The 26972-nt window shown below is 45.7% G+C and overlaps 1 pseudogene across 2 annotated transcripts; it reads right to left on the bottom strand.

Annotated features, from left to right (window-relative positions):
* Positions 1–5355: 5355 nt before the first annotated feature.
* Positions 5356–25467, bottom strand: LOC144174944 (very long chain fatty acid elongase AAEL008004 pseudogene; annotated as a pseudogene). 2 transcript variants are annotated; one of them, XR_013323550.1, is made up of 3 exons: positions 25264–25467; positions 25122–25229; positions 5356–6327 (listed from the first exon to the last, which is right to left on the bottom strand). The product of XR_013323550.1 is annotated as a very long chain fatty acid elongase AAEL008004 pseudogene, transcript variant X1 (transcript). The 2 variants fall into 2 exon arrangements; XR_013323551.1 differs by lacking the exons at positions 25122–25229; positions 25264–25467 and adding an exon at positions 11149–11306.
* Positions 25468–26972: the final 1505 nt, after the last annotated feature.

The raw sequence follows: 26972 nt of genomic DNA, 5'->3' as shown, positions 1-26972 counted from the left end.
TAGTTCCTTTAGAAAGGGGGCCCAGAATGGCGATGCTGTAGCGTATGAGGCCAACGCGGAGTGCTTCGTAGAGCCGAAGGAGAGAGTTAACGAAGCAACCGCCGAAGTTTCTCGAGAGCATACTGAATATACGGGCGATTGAGGTAAGCTTCTCCTTGAGATGGCGGACATGAGGTGACCAGGTGAGTGACCTGTCGAATGTCACCCCCAGAAACCCATAGCTGGGAAGGTATGGGATGTCAGTGCCGCTAACAGTGAGCCGGTAGTGCGTGAGGTCTCGCTTCGTAAAAGCCAACGTAGCACATTTGCTTGCCGAAATTTCCATTCCTCGTGCTGCCAAGAACGATGCAATGGAGTTGATTGCTCGCTGAAGTCTCGACCGTAGCACACGTCTGTTACGGCCAGAGCTCCATATGCAGATGTCGTCCGCGTATACAAGGAGATTTCAACCGACTGCAGCAAGCATTTTTCCAGGCCTATAATGGAGATGTTGAACAGCGTGGGGTTTATCACCCCGCCCTGGGGAACACCTCGAGTCACTCTGTACAGTGCTGAGTCGCCGCTGTGTTTTGACATGTATACATACCTATCGGAGAGATAGTCTGATAGCCATGCATACATGCGGCCTCCTATTCCTGAAGACTTCATCGCCGAGCGAATAGCATCATGCGCTACGCAGTCATAGGCTGATTTGATGTCCAGGAACACGGCAATGATGATGTTCCGCCGATACTTAGCTTGTTTTATGCTGGTTGCAAGGGCAACGGCATTATCGATGCTGCTACGGCCCTTGCGGAAGCCAGACATCTGTGGCGGGTATACATTTCTGACTGTCAAATCCCAGTCCAAGCGATACAGCACCATCTTCTCCATCAGTTTGCCGACACAGCTCAGGAGGGCTATGGGACGGTAAGATTCTATGGCCATTAGACACCGCTCTATAAGCAGTAGTAGTAATAGCAGCCGCAGTACTAGTAGTAGTAGTAAGTAGTAGTAGCGGTGGTGGTAGTAGTCTTAGTTGTGGTGGTAGTAGTACTAGTAGAAGTAGTAGTAGTCGGGGGTACTGGTAGTAGTATGGTAGTAGTAGTAGTAGTAGTAGTAGTAGTAGTAGTATTAGTAGTAGTAGTAAAAGTAATATTAGAAGTAGTATGGTTGCAGTAGCAGTAGTAATAGTATTAGTAGTAGTCGTAATGGTAGTAGTAGTAGTAGAAGTAGTAGTGGGGGTGGTAGCAGTTGTAGTAGTAGTGATGGTGGCGGTAGTGGTAGTAGTAGTAATATTCATAGTAGAGTAGTAGTAGTAGTGGTAGTAGTAGTAGTAGTAGCAGTAGTAGTCGTAGTAGTAGTAGTACTAGTAACTTACGTCTAGTAGTAGTAGTTTGTGTTCCCCTCTCGAGTTATACTAATGTCAAGTAGGTGGAACGAAGCGCTGCTCCCAACCTGTCTTTATGCGCGGTGATCTGCAGCGATCAATTCGGCGATCAATCCCACTAAGCCGTACGGTCCCCGTCGTCTTACAGATTTGTGTTGAACAGAAATAAAATTATCTTCCTTGCTTCAATTTCCACGGTCCTCCTCACTAAAGCTTTCAGAATTGTGAAGCCTTTTATCACAGCCTGCAGCGTTTCCGGAAGTGTTCTGTCTCTTTCCTTTGTGCCCCACAGCACAGTGAAAACTGAAGGCATTACCAGCCCTGAACTGCACTGCGTAATCTTCCCAGGGCATTGCATTTATTGCGATCTGTTTTAAAATGGCTGTAGAAAGCTTTATTGCAGCAACTAAAAGGGAGCCAGAGAATATTCACAATATTATTTTGTGATGTAACATAAGGAGTCAAAGAATGACAGTATATTGCAGACCGCGGGAAAGGGAAAGCTCGCTTATTTGAGCTGAGTGTTCCGATCTCCGGGGAGTAGTAAGTTTTGGACTGGAGATTTCATGGCGGCCAATTAATCTCAGGACGGTATGCGAATATTGATCACGTACTAAGATTTCTTAACAGTAGGAAAAAAAGTCAGCGCATTTCAGGGCCAACTTACTAGAACATTGTACGCTGAAGCCTCACCTCTATGGTGCGGAAAAGATAAAGCATAAAAGTTACATCAGGGCAATCAAAAACATGCTCGAGTATGAGCATGAACCATGGTTGTCTGTCGTATTCCCTGCAGTGTTTATTTCCTCAGAAAGAAACTAGCGCCAGTGTAGTTATTTTTAATTTTATTTTGATAATTTATGATTTTTAAAATTCACAAGAGAAATCCGGAAGGTGCTGTTGATTGAAGATGTCTTACATTCAAGACTACTCTGTGGTAGAATACAAATAGGAAAGAAAGAATAAATAAGGAAATGCTGGTTAATTTTCTAAACTTAATTCTTTCCACGGCGGTTCGGTTATAGTATCCAATAACTAAAATTTAAACGAGGAGGTCAGCTATTTTCACCTAGTGAAAGAAAAATAAAAACTCGCATCTTTAAACAGAAATTTCATGCGATCACTCCGAACTGGTCGAACTCCACCTTAGTGCGTCTTTAAAATTGCTGAGATTCCTTACCCTGAACTATTTTCATTAGTAGAAAAAGTAATAAGAAATTAGTCTGAGTAGGATTCTTTTATCCCATGTTATTAGCAGAAAAATGCGTGTGCATGTAGATAGACAAACGCAACACAATCGAGCACAGCATGCAGGACTTTTCTTGCAATTTTTTCTGCAAGAAAGTACAGAGTACTATAGCGTCCATTCGTTGTACGCAGATTGAGGGAAAATATTCTAACGTCCTAAACCACTCCTAACGTCTCAAACTACTTCGGCTGCTTATAGTAGTTATGCAAAACTATCACCGTCAACTAAGAATCAAACTATTCCTAATTAAACGGTTATCTATGCCAGAGGCGTAGGAATTATTTTTCTATTAGGGGAGCCCTAAAATTGTACCCTACATCATCATCATAATCATCATCATTTATTCTCCTCGAGGGCCCACGCATAGGTAATATTGTAGGTGAATAGGATAAATAAATAAGCCCAATCACGGACATAAAACCAAATCAAATGCAATCAAATTTTTACCCAACATCACACATAGAGCAGTAAAAGATTCCTTAACGCGCCACGTTAGGACCAAAGCATAAAAAAAATTGCATATTCTTTAAATCTACAGGGTACCCCATTACGGTGAAACATAAGCAGTGATTTGATAGCGAGTGAAGGAGACAGACACCCACGCTCGAAGTTCGCCAGAGTGTCAAAAGGGCAGGTTGAATCTCAGGATTATTCTATTTGTGCAAGCCACCATTTCCGGAATCATTGGTCTTTTATTCAGTGAGCTCTTGTTTGACGGGCCATCAGCGGAAGTCTAGAAGTGCCGTCTGACTGGGGGAGCTGTGCTCCCCCATTTGTACATTAGGGAGCGCCGTCGCTCCCCCTGCACCTTTTGTTCCGACGCCCCTGATCGATGCTGATATCGATAGTTTGTTGTGCACTGAATATAAATAGTGCTCTCCTGTGAAACCTCCCGAGATGTGGGTGCGTAGATGGCTGAAGCAAAACTAGTACATAGGACTGCTCAGATTATCGTAAAAAATAGAATTTTTGGGGTTATACGCGCCGACGTTACACCTGGGCTTTGAAGAGCGCCATCGTCGAGGGCTCCGGATTAATTGAGAGCACATAGCGGTTTTGAACTGGCGCCGAAATATGGGCCCGCTGGAATGTTCACATGTTACTCTAATTTCAAATGCGACTCCCGCGGCCCGGTAGTTAACCCGGGTCCTTGAGCTAAGCTGCCCAACGTCTTAGCCGCTGGGAAACTGCGGCTGGTGATGTCGAGTGCCGTAGAACTGTCGACATAACGTTACGGAAAGTTTGCACATATCAAACGTTTTTTTATGGTAAACTTATCAATATTATTTTTAATTGGTAGCTTGAGATTCCGCGTCCATCGATGAAGTTTCGTCTTAAGAATGGACTTTAAAAGAAGAAATATCTTTGAGTCACGTTATGCCGCCGGCAGCGCAATCTTGTCTCGTTTTACTATCTGTATTTTTGAGAATCAGTTTATCGATACTTCTGCAAGAGTAGTGCATGCACCGTTTTTAAGAGTAACAAATCTAAAATTACATGCTTGGTGTCCTCGTGAGCAACAAAATTTGTCCCTGGTAACTCAAGATCCTTTATTTACATAGAACGCAGTAACAGGGTACGGTACATGCTTTTATGCCTAGTATATGCCTTGCACGTCCAACTCCAAGGAAGTCCCTCCCTCGCTGTAACTACATTCCTGAAATTGTTTTTTTTTTATAAACGCTGATCCTTCAAACTGCCATTATCTGACCTATTCTATTTCCTCTTTTTGTGGCTGGAAATTTTGTCAGAACCCTGACTTGGTTTATCACTAGAAACCGCCACACTCTACTCATTGCGAAAGATACAACTGAATAGTGCCACGACGTAAAAGCTGGCTCTGAAAGTTTCACGTCAAGACCTACAAAAATAAAAAGGGCCCATCTCCCCGCGAGGGGACTCGAGTAAATGCGTCGTATAGGGGGTGGGTGCATTGCGTTAACGTTTAGTGTTTGGGGAGTTGGTGGTAGTGAATGCGTTGTATCAGCAGCTTCTTGACGTAGTTTGAATGAGTCAAGGATATAAGGCGCGTTCGTAGCCTTTCATTCTGTGTCGGTTTTGTGGCGCAGTGGGAAGAGCACCATGTACCTCGCGTTCCGCCCACAGGTAGTGAATGCGTTGTATCAGCAGCTTCTTGACGTAGTTTGAATGAGTCAAGGATATAAGGCGCGTTCGTAGCCTTTCATTCTATGTCGGCTTTGTGGCGCAGTGGGTAGAGCACCATGTACCTTGCGTTCCGCCCGCAGGGTCGTGGGATCGAAACCAGGCGCCGGTAAGTATTATTTTTTTATATAGTGTAGGGGGGGGGGGGAGGCGGGGTAGCGGACCTGTTGTTGAGAGCGAGGAGGGTAGCGTGATGGGGGAGAGGAGGAGTGTGGGAGAGGGCGCACCTGGAACGGCTGTTGCGGACGCCGAGGCACGCCGACGACGCCGGGTGACATCATGAGTTAAAGAAATGCTCTGCATTTAAAAATGCGCATTACGTCGGGTTAACCGCTGTGGTGAAGGAAGACACGCACGGCATACTCCTTGAATAAGGTCAGCTCCCCATAAACAGTGTGCGTTTTTTTTAACTCCGAATTGCGATGATAAAACTTCAACAACATCTTCGGGTGCGTTCCAACGAACCATCTACCTTTCGCTGCGCCATTTGCAAACCCTTCTCCAAAACACTTACCTTTCGTATGAGGAGGACTGGTATTTTTTCTCCTGCTTTGCGTGCGAGAACTCATGCAAGTGTGATCAATAAAATTTATTCTAGTTTCTTTCCGTTCGCACTATTTTTAGAAGTTCCCGGTTGATCCCTGGTGTCAGTGATTTCCTCGTGCTTCGCCGCTGCCTGAGCTCGGCGCGCCGCAAGGCTCTTCTGTCTCGAGTAAGACTTTATGTAGAAGTTCACGAACATGACCATGATTAGCAGGGTCGGCACATTAGCGATGTACACCAAGTGGTGCGGAAATCCGCAGTCGACGAAAAGTGGAATAGACATGTGCACCATGAAGATGAGGAACTGGACAATCTGCAGCGTGGTCAGGTGCTTCTTCCACCAGAGGTACTTTTGCACTTTTGGTCCCAGAGTGGCGAGGAAGTAATAGATGTACATGACAGTATGAACGAATGCGTTGATGGCCAGGCCCAGTGCAGGCTGGCCTTCGGGAGCGTATAGCACCCAGAACCAACAGTCGAAAGCCACCATCGTGTGGTGAACGACGTGAAGGTGTGTGATCTGGTTGAACTTTTTGCGCAGCACAAAGAACACGGTGTCGAGGAACTCGGTGTAGCGCACGGCCACGTACCACCACCCGTGGCGGTACTCCTCTTCCAAGACTTCGTCCATGTAGCCTGTGATTCCCTGACACCAGATATTGTACCGACCGCCTGGAAGGTACGTATGCTTGAGAACTAGGTAGCAGAACTTCGCATTGAGCACGATCATAATGACGTTGTAGACGCGGACAATGTTAGTGATCTCGAATGGTTCACGGTTCTTCATCAAGCGAGGTCCAAGCACTTTGACGAAGTAAAGGTAGAACGCGATGAGAGGGAAAACAAACATGGGGTTCACGACTAGAGGGTAGTCGCGTGTCCTTGGATCACCCCATTCCTGGAACTGTGCCATCATCGTGATGGGATTCCAGCTCATCGGCTTGTTCACGCTGACGGCGATGGTGCGCCCGTTGGCTGCCATGGGTCAAGGTTGGCTTGAGCCCTTGAAAAAACAAAACATTTATTAAGTGTGGCAGGACAACACAAAATTACTGGTTATTCCGGTGGGACCTGATCGTACAGGTTTATAGGGCAAACAGTTTACACATGCTGCATATTGATTATACATTAAGGAAGCGACCCGTAACAGGTCTTAAAAGTGATATGTGCTTCAACAAGAGCCAGAAATGAAGAGAGTAAGCAAACGTATACTATATAAACAGTGCATTTGGCATGCTGAAGGGGACGGCTCAATAAAAGATTTTTTACTACTGCTATGCTAAAAGAGTAGTAAGCTGCTGAACAAGAACCTTTGTCGCGTGCCCACTGTGCTGTTTTGCAATGCAGACAAAATCATCGGGCTAATGAACTTTCATTGCCGTGGTACAGAATTTGCAGCCTTTCTTTATCATTCGACTTGTTTTGGGGATGGTAAGGTTTCGCAACGAAGCATAATAAATAATTTTAGTTAAAAAAAGATTTTAAAGTTTATGGAAAAACGTCGTACTGAATGTCATTTTGTTACAAGCTGTAAAGTTAAGCCAAGAGCTGAAATTGCGTCTTGTATATAGTATTGTATATTGTATGTTATTATAATATTTTGTATAACTTTACATAGTCATAAAGTGTAGCACTGTACCCAATATATTCACCGAGAAGTTTCTTTCGGTGGACAAGTGGTTGTAAAAATGAGCCACAACACTATTATATGACCTAATTGGGCTCTACACTGAACCACGCTTTGTTCTGCTTGTGTTCGTGAGGAAAGAAAACGGCCAATCACATTTATTACGACTTGAGCACCTATTGAACTAGAACTGAGTTTAAGGATTTCTAACTCATTTTTGTTTCATTTTGTGCCACTACCATAACGTACATAACGTACACCATAACGTACAAATACTTGCCCTTCATTATTTATCTGCAATCAGCCATCATTTTTTATGTCTTTCTTTAATCTAATGCATATCCAGGGTCGCTTTAATGAACTATTTACGGTAAGAAGTATGCTATAAATTATTACCGTCTCGATCTAGAAGTTTTTGAGGGAAGCACTACCCATTTGAGTAAGTCTAATCCCTTTTTCAGCTCCCTCGCTTTCGAATAGGATAAATTATACCAAGAGATTAAAAACTCCGGGATGTTTTTCGTGTTCTAATCCATATATCTGCTGGAACACTTGTAATAAGAATCGATGAATTTGATTCTTGTCAAAATGCCTGGCAAACTTGAATTCTTTGATGCTGATTTCATAATTTCAGAACTCCAAGATTCGCTTCAAAGCGGGAAGGATATTTTTGCCTCATTTCTTATAAATGTTAGTAATCTGATGATAACTATTCAATGTACTATTTTTGCGTGCATTGTGTTCAGAAACACTGTATTCCTTGTATTTCTAGAAATTTTTGACGCACTTGTAATTGGTACTAGTGTAGCCTTTTCGTGACACAGTGCCACTGTAGCTTACCAGAATTTTATTGTCACTTTCCTGTTCACAGGAGGGCCCCTCGTAATTTTTTTTAATTATGGCAACCCCCTCTTCGATACGTGTCACGCAACACCGACTCCTCTAAACTAGAAGATGTAAGCTTCAATTCAAGTGACGAGTGTATCAACCCAAGCTATTTACTAATGATCATGCGCTATGACCATATTTTTCGCCAAGCTTAATGATTCAGTTACTGAAAATTCCACATTTCTGTATAAACAGAAGCTTCAATGCGTCAAAAGCAGCATCTAAGTTAGCAGCATTAGCGAGAATTCGATTAATACGGACGATTTTACAGCCGTTTCTAGAAATTAGCCTGATTCATACGGCAGCAGATGAATCGTCTCTTTCGGACACAGCGCGCCAGAGTAAGCTCACGCTGGGAAATTTGATAAGGCAATTTTGCGAAGTTTAAGCTGGTGTTACTTTGCTGCTGGGCAGGAATTTCACTATTCAATCTTCTGAAATAATAAAAATATAATTTTATTATATGTAATAAGCCGAGCATAGGCCTTTGAAAAAAATAGTGAAAAGACATTATCCCTAACTAAAAAAAATGGCCTCGTATCTGCAGGCTTTCCCGCAAATGTCGTCGAAAGACAATTATTTGCAGCCCCTGACTCGTAACTGACTCTCCTTTCTTCATCGAGCACTTTTCACGCTGTTTCCTTCCTGTCTCAGTGCCTCCATGATAACGTAGTCGAGGTTTTCTGAACGCAATTCAATTTTCTTGTGTTCGCACTGCTTGCGCGCCAGCTATTGGGACCTTTTGCTACTGAATTGGGCTTCGCGCTCGAGGCACAAGATGGAGGCTTTACGGGGAACATTTGGGTTATTTTATGGCTAAAATATTGTTTTAGCGCGCTTTTTTTGTTTGCCAGCTGGATAATGACGCCAACATCTATTTTTAACTCAATACACTGCTAGTAGTCGTTATGCGTTTATTTTGTGGATAAATGCCTCGTTCGAAAATTCTTTTTTATATTTTGACCAGGCGGCTGAACCGGGGTACTGACAGACAGACAGACAGACAGACAGACAGACAGACAGACAGACAGACAGACAGACAGACAGACAGACAGACAGACAGACAGACAGACAGACAGACAGACAGACAGACAGACAGACAGACTAAACTTTTCACGTTGAAGTTGCCCAAGAAAGGCTATCGTCTTTGTTATAGCTTAACGGTTTAAGGAATTGATTAGTAAGTAATGGCTACTTTACTTATGGAGGTTTGAAATAGTGGAATAAAAGAACAAGCACAAAAATAACTATGCCGCCTAATAGAGTTTGGCCATTTGTGAGAGAATATGTGCCCTCTGGCCGCGATGCGAAGAGTTCAAGAAATGGCCTTTAATTGTGCTCCAGAAAGAAAAAGTATCTGTCCACAATAAAAGAAAATGAAAATTTTGGTGCACTTTAATTTTAATAAAATTGTACTGCCGAAAAATCACAAATTTCTTCTATTAACATTGAGTAAATGGAACAAATCTGCACTATTCAAGAGTACACCGATTCTTGACGGTTCCTAGCTTTAACAATTCTCTTTAACATTCATACACGCCCATCCATATTTTAATCAGCGTGAAACGTTTTATTTGATTTTAAGAGAAATTCATTGTCGGTAAGTGATCGAGAGATATTGCAAAATTTTGGAGCGAAAAAATTCAATATTCAATAGCATGATCAAGATGCAGTTTAGGATTTCAGTGCTGAGTTTGTCTTCCCATAAGAAAATGAATTAGAGGCTCTAGCTGCATCAGAAATATTGGACCAATTCGATATCCCCAAACGTCGAAGAAATATTGTAAAATATGTGGGAAATATTTTTTGCGCTCTCCAGCCAACATGACGGCGATTTCTAAAACTTACCACCTGTAGATACCTACATACAAAAGGTAAGCATAAAGCGCTGGGTGGGTTAACGCGAGCAAGTCGGTAACGCCACTTAAACTTATGGCAATTGATACGCTGAAGCAAGGTGCCCCGAATTGCCAGTGTACAAATAACCGCTTACACTTTTGTATGTCCACCCTCATTTTTCGTAATTTTTTCAGATGCACATGCCTTTGGTTCTTTCGATCAGTGAATTTACCCTCAATATATAGCTCGGTTGCTGTGGGGTCAATGCAGTGTTTGAAATAATCGAAGCTTGTATTTTGACTGCTTACCATCGAGTTGTCTTCTACTTTGCGGAACGGAAACATTGCGTGCCCAGATAACAATTTTTACTGCTCAAGTTCCCGTCCGTAAGCCTGCTACGACTTTACAGTGGGCTGCGGTATTTTTATGCAATTATTAATTGCCTACATAACCGTAAGGATTGACGATGAAAGAACTGAATGCCTGGGTTCGCAGTCGTGCGTACCATCTGCGTTGAGCTTTGGTTGCTCGGGGCACGCGAGAGTCTAACTCTTGCCAGTAAGCGCTAAATCACTGTAATCAAATACCAGTACAGGCAAATTGCAGGCATACAAGCAGGTTCGTCCCATTCAGGAGCTCTTAATAGCACCTGCGAGAGAAGTAGACGCGCCGTGGTTGTCGCACAGGGCACTTCTGTAGTGCGACAACTGTTACAAAGCAAAATAATGTGCTTGAAGACTGATGTTGCAAAAAAACTGCGTCATTATTCTGTTTCCCTAGGTTGGCTTCAAAGTGCTGTGCCATGCTAAATATCTGCATTTATCGGTGTACGCAAAAGTTTTTCGAGCGGGAAGGGGGTGGCGGGGGGGCACAGGTTTATAGAAAGGGCCTTATGGTGATGAAGGTGTAAGGGGGTAGCTTAACGGAACATGCACGACTGGGGGTCTAGAAATTGAAGATGGAAATTTAGAATCGAAAATTTACTAGCAGGCTTTACAATAAGACTGGTTAGTGTATTTGTGTATTTTTTTGCAGGTTCAGTATTGTTTAATTTACGGAGCACGGAAAAAAATGTCCGCGTTATGTCCGTATACAGGTTTCCTTCTGATAACGTATATCCATGCATGATTTCGATCTGTTCGTTTCTTTCCCAATCCATTACTTAACAGCTACAATGTGGTTGTAGAAACAGTATTTTTGCGTTTTCATTGCAAGCCCTAAACCGAAATTCCCCCCTTTTCGCTTTGACGCAACCATTTCAAAGGACCATGAAGGAAAAGCGGGAACATAAACTCCATCACATTTTCGCGGCATGGTGCACCGTTGGCGGTTTCATACATCACTTTAAACGATCTCGTTTTTGTTCATGCCAGGCTTGTTACCCGGGCTAATGAACAGCATTAACCTTTTCCTTGGCATCAAAGAGCTGCTGACTGCGGTGTTATTGGTGCGAGAAATAAATCATCTCACCTCTTGTTTTGCTGGACGAGAGTCGTTCACTCGTTGAATTTCAGTTTCGCGTTGAGGCAGCGCACGGCTTTGCTTCTAGGAAGAATGTTTCGCGCGCTCACTTGAGAAAGGGGAGGTTAATCTCGCGCCTGGTCTACTGTCGGCCCCGGTTCTAGTTGTGCCCAGCCACGTTGCGGTCTCTTTTGCCAGGTTGTAATTGGTTGGTTGCAAGAACAATGGCCGCTACGCACGCACGCAGGCAATTCCCACAACGACACAATTACCCGCAAGGACGCATTTCTTCTTTAGTAGTTTGTGTGCGCAACATTCTTGCTTCTCTTTTCCCTGTGTTCGTGCGAAAAGCATGACAACACCACAGTGTCGTCCTTTCTTTGTTTGAATGCGGATTATCTGAGGAGGTTTTATTCCTTCCTCCTGCCCCAACACCCCCCTCGCGAACAAAAACGCACGTTATCAAAGCTTTGCTTCAAGGAGAGGTACAGGAAGTTTAGTTCTTGCTTCAGAAGTCTTCACAATAACGAAAACTAAAATTGACCCTTTCTTAACTGCCCGCGAATATGCTGCCTTATCAAAGCTCAAACTTTATCACGAAACAAAACCCATGCTCCTTATGCACAGCTTCATCACGGCCCCATGTTCCCTCACAGAATGACGGGAAGGCTTCCAGTAGTTTCTGTACTTTCACACAGAAATCATTTTTCCGTGTTTCTCTTTTTTTGCTTCGGATTTATGGAGGTTTTCAAACACAAACTTATTGATAACTTATCCCAAGTTTTAAGACGTTGTTTACTTATGAATTAGGAGCTTCCTGCGCTACGTTTAACAAGAAATATGTTAAGGGGGAAATTTGCGGGGATATAAGAAAAGGCTTTTATTAGAAGAGTCTTAGTATAGCGGAAAGCACCACTTTGGCGCGCCCATAGTGTTAGCGGGCACGCTAACCGTCGCGTAACGAGGCGCTATGCGTTTGCGATTGCGGCGCGCAAACGTTAACGCCACAGCTAAGACGCTATACTAAAACTGTCTATTAAAAAAATAAGGGAAACTGTATCACTAGTGTAACAAGGCTTGTTGGGCTAGTTTGTCAGCGTATACCATGTTCGTGGACTGCACAAAACAAAGGCTACGAGAAAGATGAAGGTGGTGTTACGGCGTCAGCTGTTGCGGCGCCGACTCTTCACGTTTTGACAGGTCCTCTTTCGGTGCTTTTCCCAGGTCAGCCTTCCCCCGCCGGTCTTTGTGCAGATTTCGATTATGACAAGAAACTGAAGCAGCGGGGACCGCTGCTTCGACAACATGTGCGAACAGTAGGTGAGCGCTGCTCTTTTGTCGAAACTAGCCGTATATCGTGAATCGCGTCAAAAGCAGAAACAAAATGAAGAAAGCTCACACTAACGCGTAAGACGGGAAAGTAGCGAAGCTTTGCTCAAACTTCACGGCCATCACGACGGTTTAAGTCCGCGATTGCAGCCAAATTGCTTCTTACTGGCTACCGCAACGACCCTTACTTCATAATTGCTGCTGTAAGTGTGAGCTTTCTTCATTTTTTGTGAAGCGATAATCATAGGACATCCCCTTGGAGGGGTGTACGCTATGACGTATCTTTCCCGTTGCCTGCAAGTGCTGCCGCGACTACGGCGAACGCTGTAGGTTTTCTGCCCATCCTCGCCCACCTCCCTAAGTGGTAAGGCTTGGCTAGCTGAAAGCGCGCAGGGGACGCTGGGCGGTCGTCGCGAGGCACGCACACACGAGCGCCCAGCATTTTCTTGGTTTTGTGAACTGCCGGGTGGTCGCGTGAGGCTCTCGCTCACGTGCGCGCTCTCGGCAAACCCTTAGTATTTTTAACTGCGGACACCAAATATTACGATTTGCTCAACAGCTTCGCTGTTAAAAAATCGGCGACATTCGCAAATGAGATTCGAGGACGGAGGAAACCGCGGAGCCGGTGGTCTGCACTAGCTTTAACTTGACGTTTTATAGGTCTGCCCATTTGTTAAGAGAAAGGGGGTGAAAAAGCGACGCTTGCTCCATTGCAACTCAATTAAATCAAAGTCCACAATCTACACTCCAAACTCCAAAGTCCAAAATTCAAACTAGGGAAGACCGAAGTCAAAGTCAACGCCCGCAGCCAACGCCCGCGCTACGAACCAAAAGAAAATTCTAACCGCCCTGAATGGGATGGTAGCGCAATTTGGAAAGACGCCGGTTTCATAAGCGAGGGACCCAGGTTCAATTACGGGCACGGGAAGCGTGTTTAGTGCGTAGCACTATGGCGGCCACTACTGTGGTTTGGTGGCGGCGACGGCGTCGTGTCCGAGGGAGCCAAGACCGGAAGAAAACGGCTGAAGAAGGCGGGGCGAAAGTATGAGGGGGAGGGCCGTATGCTGAGCCAGCACGGAACGCTCGTAGGCGGCGACACTTGGCGAAAGTGCGAGTGGTTGGCACTGAGACGACAACTCGTTGCGTGGCTCATCCGAACGAGGTGACATTTGCGTGGAAGGACCAAATACGATTCACACCAACATGCTCGGTAGCGACGATGCGCTGCCGTGCGTTCTCTGACCACGCGATCACTTCCTGAGACGCAGTAGGTGCCGGGGCCAAGAATACTGCAGTTCCCGCTCCGCACAAATATATATCGCCGTACGGAGTATATTAATCGTGAACTTCCTTTTTTGCTTTCAAATTGGCTGCACATGTTATTGTTCCTCGCCGCTTCTAACCCCGTATCCCTCGGGCCTTTGCGGTAATCCAGTGGTTGAGTGGTCGGTTTCATGGGGTAAAAGCATGAGGTGCGATTCTGGGACCTCCCTAACGATAGGTTTTTTTGAGACGCGCACTCCCAACAACAGCTCGCGGGCTCACAGCCTTCTCGCCACAGCCTCCTCACACTTCTTGGCCCTAGCCTCTCCATTTCGCCGATAGTGATACATTTCTCTTAACTATCCGCGTGGACAGAGCTGGAGCTGTCAAAGACCTGAAAAAAAAAATGTTGTTTAAACAAGCAATTTAGAGGCAGCCATGCATGCCATTCACAGCGAGTAGTGTTCTGTGTCACCTAGTGAAATAGTCCTTCTATACCTGTGGCTTTTGCTGATCCTAAATTTTTTGACAACAGTTATGCTCAATCGTTGTACTCCTTCAAAAATGTATGCGTATGGAATGTAAGTAATTTATTTTTTCGAGGTTTCGTTTGTTCCGTTATACGCACTCATTAGGTGGTGCATTATGGATCATCAGCAGCAGCATTTTTATGTGCGCTGCACGAAGGCGGCCTCTCCAATGAAGTTCCAACAGCTCCTTTTACGCGCTGTCTGAGTTCAATATTTACTACTAAATTTCCTTTCTATCACCGGAGCTGTTGTTGCTGGCCGTAATGTGTGCGGCGTAAGTCAGAAAACCCAGGATTATAGCTACTCTCGGCGGTTACCGCCCTCGTGAGCACGCTCCTGACGAGGATCGCCCAACGGGGTCCAAGCGTGCGCGTGGTGTTCGCAAAAACTACCATGAAAAAAGTTCACGTGCGTCTGCGCATCAAGGGGAAAGCTCAAGACAGCTCGCGCTGCTGACGCACAGTTTACGAAGTCGGTTGCCGCCGGTTCCATCGCGTGCTGACGTGTTCCACATTGAGAAAAATGTGAAAGCCTGCGGACAAAACCATCCGGGTCCGTTAGTGATGGATGAGGAAGGCTACGATATAGATGGATATGGCGATGACTACTACTAACACAGTAAAAGCGACGCAGGAACATGTAAATAAACAATTTCAAACCTAATGCAACGCGTGGTGGTGTGTCCTTCAGTGCTTACATAGAAAGAATCCCTCAAGCTTCACTATAGTTCAAGCCTCGCGCGGCATAGTTCAAGCTTCGCCAATTTTTCCGGATCCATCGTGTTGTCGGGCTCTTTGTACATTATGTCTTGTCAATTGGTAGAGAGAGTTGCTTTATTAGAAGAGAAACGAAAGTTGACTCAGCCGATAACTGCCTCTCGGGTTGATGCAACCTCAATCAAGACTGAGTCTAGGAGGGGGATAGAAAGGAAAGAGGGTGGACAGAAAAAGGTAGAAAAGGAGAATAAGACATCGGTTCACAAGCCGCGCAGCATGGACAGTACTGCGGCATCATAGCCGGTCTGAGAGTCTCGTGTATTTTAAAAAGTCCAGCAGGGCTCAGAACGCTTTTTCTCGATTTGATTTATGACAATCCGGGAACAACAGGTTTGATGAGGTGCATGAAGGCAGTCCCAGTTTGGCATACGACGCTCTCATCGCTGATCGAGCCTGCGAATGTTGTGGACACTCGCACAGTGCATGCGCGAGTGTCTCTATTGCAGGACAGTGTGGGCAGGCGGGTGAACTGGCGATGCCAAGCCTGTGACTTCTTTCCGCGCAGCGGTGACAGCCGATCCGCAGACGAAGAATGAGATCACGGTCAGCTCGGGTCAGTCTCCTCGAAGGAAGCACGTGCTGTGGCTTGCTGGATGCAACTCGGGAGTCAGGATGCATGGCTTGGAGGTCCCTTCGGATAAGGTACCGCGCGACGTCCAGGGGCCTGATTGCCTCACTCATCGAAGTGGATGGATGATGCGCTTCTTTTGCCAGACGATCAGCCTCCTCATTTCCTTTGATGCCTACGTGAGCAGGTAGCCATTGCAGATGAATGCTAAGGCCTCTGGTGCTGAGGCTGTGCAGTTTGCTGGCAAGACTTTGCACAGCGAGACAGCTGAGGTGGGCCCGGTCGAGCCTCAGGAGAGCAGCCTTCGAATCTGAGAGGATGGCTACTTTCCGGTTGGTGAGGTTCTGCTCGCACTCCCTAATGATGTCCGCAGCCAAGTGAAGGCCCGCGATTTCTGCCGTTGTGGAACTGCCGGCCACTGGCAGGCGGCATTGCCTGGCTGAAGCGAAGGCAGGCGCGATGGATGCTGCAGCCGCCGCCTCCTTGTCTGGAAGCACGGACCGATCGGTGAATATCAGCACGTGCCCCTCAAGGTTCTCCAAGCAGGCCGCTGCTTAATGCCTTAATTCACAGAGTGGAGTTATCCTTTTTGAGGTCCCGTGCGGTAGAGTTGCACTTATGGTGATCTGACTCGTGACGTAGGGTGGAGGGGGTATGATGTGATCCGTCGGGGGCTGGTCGATCACTGTTTCGAAGGTACGGACAATCATACCCATTCGAGAGTGAGGTCGTTCTCGTAGCCGTTCGAGGAGGGCGCCTCCGTCTGGTGCCCTATGGAGCCGCTCGACGTGATTGAGAGCTCGCTGTAGGGCGCGGAGTGCGAGGGGCCAGGCACCGGCTTCAGCAAGAGTTCCCGCGCATTGCGACGATCGGGGCAAACCTAGAGCGGTCCGAAGTGCATTTCTGTGCTCGATCTCGAGTTTCCTCCACCGCGTTGGTTGGACGGGGACAAGGGGCATAGCGTATAGGACTGCGGAGCACACCATAGCATCGTAAATTCGTAGTGCCCAAGTGTGTGAGCACCCACGCCCCTTGGCCAAGAGTTGACGGATGGCTTTCAGGACACGACTGGACTGGCCGAGCAGCTGCTTGATTGCCGGGCCCCAAGTCAGGTGATGGTCAATAGTAAGTCCCAGATATCTGACCTGGGTCTTCCACCGGAGCTGTGAGCCGTGTACTTCCAATGGGGGAATTCGATACCGTGCTCTGGGGTTGGGGTGGAATATCATAGCTTCTGACTTGGTAGTAGAAAGTCGCAGTCCGATTGCCGTGATACACTCCGAAATCGCATCCAGCGCTCTTTGCAGAGATTTCCTGATTTGGCTGCTCTGACGCTTCGGTTCCCGGGTCCACAGTGCAACATCGTCAGCATAAACTGAAATGCATACGCTGTGTTCTAGGTCTGTTGGAAGGCTGTCAGGTAAGCCCGACAGCGCGAGGTTGAAGAGCAGCTGTCTAAGCACTCCACCTTGGGACACTCCGGCACTGACACGTCTTGGACTGCTGAGGACGTTTCCCACACGAACTTTGAGCTGGCGACGAGACAAGAAAGCCCGTATGTAGTTCCGCAATCTTCCAATGACATGAATGCGGTCCAGTGCAGCCTCAATGGTTGGGTGTGGAAGGCGGTCAAAAGCGGACGCAATGTCCACCAAAACCAGAAATGCCACTTCGTCCATATGTTGGGCCTCTTCCAGTGTGGATACAACATCAGCAATGCTGCGGGCAGTGCATTGGAGTTGACGAAATCCGGTCTGCTGTTCGGCAATAGCTCCAGGGGCTCGGACGATACACTCTAGGCGAGACAGAATGATCATCTCAAAGAGCTTACCCGCAGCCGAAGTTAAGGACACAGGTCTAAATGAGCTGGCTGCGGTTGGTGGTTTTTCACGTTTCAGGAATGGGACAACAAGGGCAAGGAGCCAGAAAATTGGCAGTACCCCCGAGTGCCAGACGATATTGAAGGCGCTTAGAAGGCATTCTTGTTCCGGGCTGTCCAAGTTCCGCATCATTTGGTAGGTAATGCCATCAGCGCCAGGAGTGCTACGACGCTTAGTCCTCTGCAGGGCATTCCTAAGCTCGTGCAATGAAAGGTCTTCGTGGCAGTGTGCTGAAATCTGGGAACCATACGGTCCTAATGGCAGCTTTTCTCTCAGCGCGTGGGGCAGAGGCTGCTGCGAGGATGCTGGCGTGGTGGAGCGAACCTATCTGCAAGCAGTTCCACGAGTCCTCTGTAGTAACACCCCCTCCAATGGCAACGGCATGTACTGGCTGTCGTGGAGTCGGCGGCTGTAGTGGTCCATGCAGCAATCTCCAGGCCTGTCTAGGTTGTCGTTGGGTTTCTAACGACTGGCAGAGGAACTCCCAACTAGATCGTCGGCATTGCAATTAGTAGTCACTCTATAAACCGTTCCATCGGGCGAGGGGGAAACGTACTCTCGCACGCAGCGGTCGCGGGGCGCGGGCCGCCTTTCCCCCTCTCTGGAGTGTGCGCGCCGATCACGGCGGGCCTGGCGCGGCTGCTTCTGTGCCTTGACTACGCTCTGTAGGCATCGCGCGTGCGGGTTTACCCCTAGTTTACCCATTATTTTATTGAAATGTTAATAAATGAGCCAGACTAGGTTCTTTTGAGTTGCTTGTGTGCTTTAACACGCAAGATTTTAGGTAATTTTGTTCTGCTTAGCTCTTTCTGTACACTTACTTTGGAGTAGTTGCAGAAAATCCTTCTACCTTCTTTCCAAACTAAAATAGGTCACTAAAACTTGCCTCTGCCGCAGATGGTATTAGTAACATCTCCAGCGTTGCTGCGGTCACATTGCGGTAAGCCCAGCTCCAGGTTTTGCGTGGGCCGGCCTTGGCGATTTTCACAGTGACACCTCCCTAGGTTGTCCCTTTCCCCAGAAAATCTGAGGGGAAGGAGGAAGAGGGGCTACTGAAGGGGATTCTACCTCCCTTCTTCCCCCATCCCCGATTCGGGCAAAATAAAGTTGTTCACTCACTCACTCCAGCCAAGAGTTCAGTCTGTTACCAAAATGTGATGTCTCTGTCTGCTACATCAAACTAAGCAACGCAAAAGCGAACGCTTGTCTGGTTGCCCAGCGGCGGACGCTTAATATGTCCTTATATGACGCTCTCCAGGAGCTGTGTCGTTTATTTTATTTATGTTGTAAATCAGTTACACGGCTAAATTGTGCTGCAGAGCAGCTCGAAATTCTAGAAAGAGGAAGTTTTTGTTTATAGTTGGCGGCAGTGCGCGGTGGCTGAGGTTGAGGTGTTTATATATCGATAAGATTTAATACAAACTATGTAATGTGCCAAATACTTACGAAGTTCACCCAAAAATACCTGTATTACCCCTGCAGAGATATGTAGCCACAAGTCTGTTACACTGACACACGGTTCTGCTTGTTGCCCATAGGCGCCGAGCGTATCACGGTTAGATCGTTTTATCAAACATCAGTTTTTGCAATAAAGCGATCAAAATACCCGCTATGCGCGATCTCGGACACACACACGCAAACAAAAAAAAATTGTGACGAGGTACTGCAGACATATATTCGACACGGCATCGTTTACCCACCGCGGACCACGCTACCTCGAGGCGAATTTCAGCTCACCCGCGGCCCAAAAAGCCGCCAATTTAAGTCAGATCGTTTAAACTGGTCCTATGCAACAACTTTCCCTTTTAAAGTATATTACGGAAATGAACGCACAACGTGCTACAACGAAAAATTCACCGAGCTCCAGCAGGCGCCCATGCGCCGCGGAGCAAACGCCCAAGCCAGCGAATCGGCCAGCTACGAGAGGGCGCTGCGCACGCAAGATGGCGGCGCCCTCGTTGGAATGGTCTATATTGATTCATCGGTTGCCACTTCTCTGCATTTCACGTCCAGACCAGCTTTATTCCTTTCTCTTTATTTTAACTAGGATCTTTTCCCTCCCAATTTGCTTCCTGATCTAAGCCGCTCCTTTTATTTCCCAAAGCATTGCTCATATCATTCTTTTTGTAGGTCATGGGCCGATCTAGGTTTCTTTCATGGCTACTAGAAAGTCCCCAAGTTTTCGTCCCCTACGTCTCTCTGGGAATACCCATTAGCTGTTTTCGTTTGTTTTTAGGGACAGTAATAAAGTAGTTCTTTTGATTTCAGAGATTGCCGAAGTCTGCCGAAGCTACACCTGGGCTACGAGGCACGCCAAAATTATCTCGACCACAAGTTGATTTTCAAAGTGCGCTGAAATCTCCACAAACGGGCGCTTCAGTTTTCTGCTAACATCGCAAAAACTGTCGCCGCGGCCTGGAGACGTATCCGCGTCCTTGGGCTCGGCAGCGCAACGCCTTACTCACAAATCCGCGCCGGCGCGTTTTCTACCGGTGGGTGTGCGTCGTGATAGACATGTCACCGACACAGCGACTTTGCATAACAACTCTCCTATATGCCAAAAACATGAATGCAAATCTATACAAAAACAGGCGATATGGCAGGATCAAGTTCATTTGAGGAAAGTTAAAAAGTCGTAAAATCACGAAACCGCAGTACAAACCGTGCTCCGCCATGCACGAAAGTACGAGGCAGCAACTGTCGTAGTTCGCTACTTAGCCAATCTTTCTGACTGCGTGTTCCTTCTACGTGCGGGAAGAAACGGTAGTTGGAGGTCTCCTCTCAGCAATCTGACTAGTGGAAGTCTAGTATAGATGCCTAAACATGTTTACAGGCTCTCAAAGGGCATTGGTCTGTTTTCTGCAGAAAGAATACTTAAACGCTTCCGTAAGATACTCGCTTCCGCAATTTAGAAAGTTAATAACGCCACATAGACACCCGGACACAAGGGTCTGAAAAAAAAAAACGAGGCACCTACCAAGAGGCACGCGAACTCACATACCGTGCTCCTTGCTATCCCGAGTATGGCACTCCCCTACAAAAAAGAAAACGCCAAGAATGTCTGCTCAGCCCACACCTAGCAACTCGATTTTCCGTTTGCTGCAAAGGGTATGAATCTGAAGAATCGCAAACTCTGGAGATGATAAACCAACAGAATCATCCGCAAATGTATAGGAGCAAAGATGCTCGGTGGGAACATCACAAATTAACATAAAACTCTCCTAAAATCAAGGAAACGTTCTCCTTTTCTACGCAACCTAGCCCTGTCCAAGGGTATGTTTAAGGGAGAACAACTCGAACAATACCTATTCCATTTCTATCGAGATTTGTGAGGCAGATTTGACCAGCTCCTTAGCTCAAGATCAGCGCAAGCTGAGTAGAGGGCAACGAAAAAAGCTGCTGCATCGGGTGCACTAGATTTCAAGCTCCTTCTTTAGCTTCGTACCATCTCTTTTCCCCCTTTTCCTGAACCCCACCTAACAAAGCTCTTTCCTAACTTGTTCCCTAACAAAGTTCTTCCTCTCTCGTTATGTTCAAAGAAAGAAAAAAAAATGCTCAGCCCGGCTTAGACATCGCAGAATAGACACTGAACACTGACATTGACACCTGCTCGCTCATAGTGACCAACACCCCGCAGTCGCAACAGCGCTCGTGTCTGTTTACCCTCTCTTCGTCAGAGATTTTCGCGCTGTTTTTCAAGGTGTCATGTATACCCAACTAGCCCAAAGTCAAGTTTCACGCTCTCATCTTAAGCCACAGAAGCGCAGAGTCCCTTTTTATATCCTGGGCCACGCCGATTGGAAAACCTCGCTGCTAGTCTTCCTGCTTTTGCTGACCTTCAGTTCTCATTATGCATAGATCGTAAATACAGCAACTGCGTTCGAAAATGCTCCCTGGAAGTCGGAGTAACGCTATCACGTCTTACAGTTAAGATTCGAACGTAGATGTCACTCAAAACTCTTTCTTTATCTTCTCTTTTAAGGTCACAATAAAATCAGTAAAGGCGACTTTATTCATTCACGCGGCTCCGATATAGTAGGACCAACCACGATAAATGCAGACGGTCATTCAGTGCGTATTTCAATGCTCTTAAATGTTCCTTTTTCCCTCGCGCCGTGAACGCTTGGAAGTCGCTACCTAGCGATGCTTAACTAATAGAAATATAGATAAGTTTTGTTCATTCGTGGAGCAGCTAACGGAGTCTTTATAGCTATTGTTCTTGCTGTAAAAGAGCAGAAGTTATCTTGCAGTGTTTTAGTCTAGTGGTTTATTTGTACACCTTTTGTTCTCAGGTGTGGAATGCGGTTTCTATAGTATTTCTTGTCTCGTGTACGAGGAGTGTACCCATGTAGGCAGTATAGTATTGATGCACTTGCTATTGAAAAAGGTGCTCCAATGTTGCGCACATAATCCCTGAAAATGTACTTCTTTGGCTTTGTTGTATCTAATTAGATACCTGTCATGTCAGCCCGCTACCTATATGAGTCTGTAGAAGACCTACAGTATTGATGAATAAATAAATCTCCAAAAATGGATTTTTTTTTGTTTCCATACAATTTCTGTTTGAATATCGACCATGACACTTTTTTTGTGCGTGGGAATAAATATCGTTTTTATAGAAAACGGTGATAGCTCCCCACACAAGCCGATCGTAATTTAGGTGGTCTATAATTAAAAAAATACCGGTGTCATAAGTCATAATTAAGGCAAATGGCCATGAATTGATGGTGTCAGCTTAGGACGCCAGTAATTTTGAGAAACTTATAAATCCACAGTTTATGTTACCATCCAAACTTCGAGAAAACTAAATTAACTCCTAGCACCTAATGGTCGTGACATTTTCTATTTACTGGATGCTAATCGCGTATAAGGTGCAATTACTTCTTATTTCTTTCGCAGCGTAAGCAATACTTCCTTTAATTTCTATGAATTCATCTTCATAACGTTGTAACACAACGCGTTTTTTTTTTCTCGGTTTACACTCCACTTGCTTCTTGCACTACACCAGTGAAAGCACCGGAACAGAATGGTAAGATCATAACATCTTAATACAGAATGTATTTGCGTCAATTGGCACATTCACAACATCATTACGTACATATTGAAAAGAAGAGGGCCCAAAGTGCTACTCTAGGGCATCCTGGCTGTAAACCGTCTAAGAAAAGTTTTGGAATTTTTTTACGTACTCTGTGCCACGGGAAAAATACGACGAACGCAAGGAATGAATAATTCCCGAAATCCATATTTATAGAGTTTCTATTAACATTCCATTGTGATTAACACACTGGCATTCCTCACCAAGGTCGGCACATAAACCACCGCAGCTTTAACATTTTCAAAGTGCTGCAAAACAAATTCTTTGTGATCAACTAATGCGATCTCTGTTGAGTCATGTTACGTAAAGCAAAATAGTACATTGGAGAATAACCAATGTGCTTCACAGAATTATGTCATTCGTACCTGAAACAGTTTCTCGAATCAATTACAAAACCCGAGAACTTAGGATTTGATGCATATATTTTGTCGCCGTTCGACAAAAGGGCGCCCTGTTCAGAGCCTTGTATTCACTTGCCTAGATGTATAGATTATACATGGTAATGCCGGGGCCAATATATTGATTACATATTTTCATTTCGTAATGTGCACATAATGATCGTTATGTGATCCGCTTGTTTTAAGTTTGAAGAAGGCCTAAAAGCCCTCACAGTAAGTTGTTGGACTCGCGCACGTTCTGCGATTACGATGGAAGATTGGTAATACATTTAGGTTGGAGCATGTGGAGCGGGCTTCAGAGAAAATTGGGTGGCTTCATAGTTCTTCAAGTGGCCGCATATGCCTCAAACGCTTTATTGAGTGTGTGCTGGGCCACTCTGGGATCGGCAGGAAATGGGATCGGCGGAAACGGCGGAAAGCGCACATCGAAACACAGTGAACATAACAACGGTACCCTTACACTGACATCAAGCCACTCATCAAAAAACTTCGCCAAACATGGCAAACACACTTTAGTGAAGACAGAAAACCAACTACACTTAATAAAGCCCCTCTTGGGACGACACACTATTGAATCACAGCAGACACACGGAAGTTACGCTAACTCGGTTACGGATAGGCCACACACATGTAAGACACTCCCACCTGCTCACTGAATGATCTCCAAATCCCCGGTGCAGCGGTTGTGGAGGGAGCCTATCAGGTATCCCACATCCGCATTCAATGCTAAATACTTGACAGAACAAGGCGCCACTCTTTCCGAAACTTTCAAACAACACATTCCGCTACGCGTAAACATCTTACTTCATAGCCGACGATCCCATGTTTTCTATAAAGCGCGTTATGAAGTACTTGGCAGAAATTGATTGTTTACACCTCATTTCATACCACGCATTATTAAAACGTCACTCCTTACACCAGCCATCTTCACTGACATTTAATTAATTTCACACTAAAGTTTACCCAAAGGTTTCGGTGTTTCGCTTCACGCCATTGTCACGAAATAAACCCTTGTGTGGCACTCTTTGCCCATAGCTGGCCTTGCGCAATAAAATACCATTCATCATCATCACCACTTCTTCCAATGTTCCTTATCATATCATTCGACCCAGTGATTCAGTAGATGGCCTCCCGTTCCTCTGCCACAAGCTCAGCAATGAAAGCAACCAAGCTGCAGATCTCATTAACCGATGTGGCTTGCCGCCTTGGCGCAGATATTAGTCGGGGCCACCCTTATACCATGCACTCTATGTTCCTATTTCTTCTCTGTCCCCAGTGTCTGTTCCTTGTTCTTTGCCTTTCCCGGAGACGCTCGGCTGCATATCGTCTTATTTTCAGCGATGTGCACGCTCTCATGTGGTTCTCTCAGCTTGTTCTTATTTTGTTTTCCAACCATGTGTCACGGGTTCCGGCCGTGAGAACCTAACAGTCCGAGCTCTTTACCTGGTTTCGTTGAAGGTCTCTGTTTGGCGGCAATTTCCGCTGCCGCCGGCCTGCTCACTTCGAGATTTGGTCGGATTCATTGACTTGCCAAGGTGATTTTTTTTTTTCGTTTTTGGAATTTCGTATAACCAGAAGGCTTCTTGGCGACTGCATCACTCAATTTATTTGAGTTCAACATCGAATTCAGCAGAGATGCTAGCCTTCTCGACTGTACCTGGAAACGTTTTAACCCCGTTCAATTCAGTTTTATGCGAACTACGTTTGCTGAGAGCCTGATCCCATTTTTTGAGAGCATCTCTATAGACTCATCAATATAATTCGTAAATTGCACTGGTGGCACGATTTTCGCTCATTTGGTGTTCATGTTGCCGAGCATTGCTAACGCGCTGCCAGTATGCTCAAGATTTTTGTTTTTTTGATCTGCACCAGCAGAAATGCTGCAGCAAGATCTCCGCCAAGGATTCTTTTTTTAAAATTGAAGCTGCCTTTTCGCTCCTACGACGCAACTGAAGATATTATGCAAACTATTTCCCACAGACTAGTAACTGATCACCATAACCAGAACAAGTGACGCAAAAAGATATTTCAGCGTTTCTGTCAGGCAGGGCATGCAGGGGCAAGTACGCACAGCGGTGGCGGTGGGGAAATAAACAAAAGGGAAAAAGAAAAAAAAATCTGTAAATAAACAGCGTTCACCAACCTGCAACAGCAAAGGGCGAGATACGTGAATCCAACGTGCAACTTGGTTCCAATGCCACCAATGATCGGTAGCATCAGTGGTGGCTATTCTTATAGGAGCCGCGAAGATTGGAGCTGCGAAGATTGGAGCTTATAGGAGCTGCGAAGTGCAATTCTGCGTTGCTCGTCGGTCGTGCTGGCATGTTCGATTCTTTCATTTTCCTCTTGACTTATAGCACACGTGACATGAGCCGCACAATGAAGCGGTGGGCATGATTCTTCCAACAAGAAATATATGAAATAGCGTGATTCTAAGGCGCAACCAGGTGCTGCAGCTGCCAGTGATCGGTGGCTTCACCGGAGACCATTTTTATAGCAGCCGCAAGAGTGAAATGCCCCCTTGCGTTTGTTGTTCCCGCTGACCTCATCACTTCTTCTATTATCCTGTTGATTCACGGCACACGTGTCATCGGCAGTAGTATGTAGCGGCGTGGTTCCTGCTACACGTAAGCGCCAGATAGCGAGAGCTTAACCTGCAACCAGTTGCCGCTGCCGCCTCCTAAGTCTGCGGAATGTCCGGAGGAATTCTGCTGTTTTTTTCTAGTGTTTCTTGCCCCATCCCTTAGTAGGTGCGTGCATATTCCATCGTCAGCTGAAGTTTTCCTTTCTGTTTATTCCTTAAACGCCTTCGAGCCCAGTCTTAAGCTACGGCTAGGTTCTCGCGAAACAATCAATCCTGTTCAGTAAGTACTTTTTGTTTGCATATTGTTAGTAGAGTATAAAATTGCATAGAACATTTCCGCGACTGTCTTTGCTTCTGCCTCGTTTTTTGTTATGTTACTAGATTCGTTTCTCAGTGCATATATTATTTCTCTCCCAATAGCATGTTTTTTCGTTGCCCTTAAGTTCCCGCTATGCTTTTTGTTTGTCCATTATTTGCCAAGTTATAGGTAAGACCGTCACTATTCTTGCTTCTGTTAATAAATTTTGACAGCTCTGCCAAATCTACCTGCTTCTTCATTCTTAAATTTGTTTATCGTTCGCCATTTCTTAATTCTTTCGTTTCCTCAGATAGTACACCAGCTCCTTTCTCACGTTTTCGCCCTTCCACAACTACGGTTGATTATAGGATTTTCATAGGTTGCCACTCAGTACATCTACGCTTTCTCCGTCCTTCGCTAAGACTGCGAATTCCTTTTGAGGCCTAATTCTTCTCCTACGCCAGGTTTTACTGGTGGCATGCTGGGTTGAGTTTTTTTTTATTAGTTTTGTGTTTTTGTTCTCTTTTGAAGCGGCCTTATTTTCTCCTCGCTATTCTGTGGTTCAACATCCTGCACGCTGCCTAGATTGACACTTGCAATGAAGTCTGTTGCATTTTTAGTTTCAGCGGTTCGGATTGTCTATGTCGATTTTCGGTTCATTCGTTTGCAGCAGTTTGTGTGATTATCCCCGGTTTTTTTCCGCAAGTCCAAGGAGTGCATCAGCTGGGCTATGTCGACCCCTAATACGAAAGTTTTCCATTGCGGGTTCGTGGACTTACTAGCCTCCTACTTTTGCATTAGTCTCCTATGCCTATAGTATACTGAGAATTAACCCGATTCATTGCCGATGCGGTATTCTTGAATAAACTGTCAACAGCTTAATATAGGTAGGTACACGCCAGAAGCACAGGATTGTGCTGTCTTTAGCCTCTACCTCCTTCCGAGGGAAATCACAACATCCGCAACACTGTCAGTAACGAAGCAGAATTCTTCAACACTCCCTGCCACGTGTTTGTGGATGAGGAATGCTACCCTTGACTGTTCCATTTTTTGTGCTTTTTGTACAGAGTGTATTCGTTAACATCCTAACTGGTTATCTTAACATTGCTTAA

Source organism: Haemaphysalis longicornis, unplaced genomic scaffold (assembly GCF_048455015.1).
Source record: "Haemaphysalis longicornis isolate Haplotype H1 unplaced genomic scaffold, Haemaphysalis longicornis Haplotype H1 scaffold_3, whole genome shotgun sequence".
In the NCBI taxonomy this organism is placed as follows: domain Eukaryota; kingdom Metazoa; phylum Arthropoda; class Arachnida; order Ixodida; family Ixodidae; genus Haemaphysalis; species Haemaphysalis longicornis.
The sequence above is the reverse complement of the archived record's forward strand: the minus strand, read 5'-3'. Positions and strand labels throughout refer to the sequence as shown.